The sequence below is a fragment of the Bison bison genome, unplaced genomic scaffold (assembly GCF_000754665.1).
Source record: "Bison bison bison isolate TAMUID 2011002044 unplaced genomic scaffold, Bison_UMD1.0 scf7180017864241, whole genome shotgun sequence".
NCBI lineage: Eukaryota > Metazoa > Chordata > Mammalia > Artiodactyla > Bovidae > Bison > Bison bison.
Window position 1 is genome coordinate 690001 of NW_011494813.1, and position 587 is coordinate 690587.

Genomic DNA, 587 nt, shown 5'->3' on the forward strand with positions numbered 1-587 from the left:
CATCTTAAGGAATTAATATCCTTTCCCTACATGCTCTACTCCAAGCTCTCATCCCTTACAAATAGCCTTCTTTTCTGATCTTACCTGACCAAATCTGTTCAGCCACCAGAGCAGCCATTTCAAAATACAAATCTGGCCTCACCATATCCACTTGAAGATAACTTGTATTTGCCAAATGGTTTCTCAGATAAAGTCCAGGCTCGCCAGCCAACAAAGCCTTCCATGACCAGATCTTGCCTGCCTCTTGTCTCCCACCTCCTTCCATCAATTTCTGCTGGGTGACACCAAAGTGATTGTCATCCACTGTAGACACCATTTACATGGTTCATGTTCCCTCTGCCCGGCACACCTCTTCTGTTCAGCTCTGCTCAGGCCTTAGCTCTTGCAGGCAGTCATCTTCAGCTCCTAGGCAAGCTGAGGTGCCCCTCAGTTATAGCACCAACATAGCCAGGAAGTAGCCTTTTCCATATTCTTTCAAAATCCCCTCTTTCATCTGTTTCCCTGTTTGCAAGTGATGTAAATAAGGTGACTATCATCTTGCATCCCCAATGCCTGGCATTCAATATATGCTTTGGGGACAAAATTGC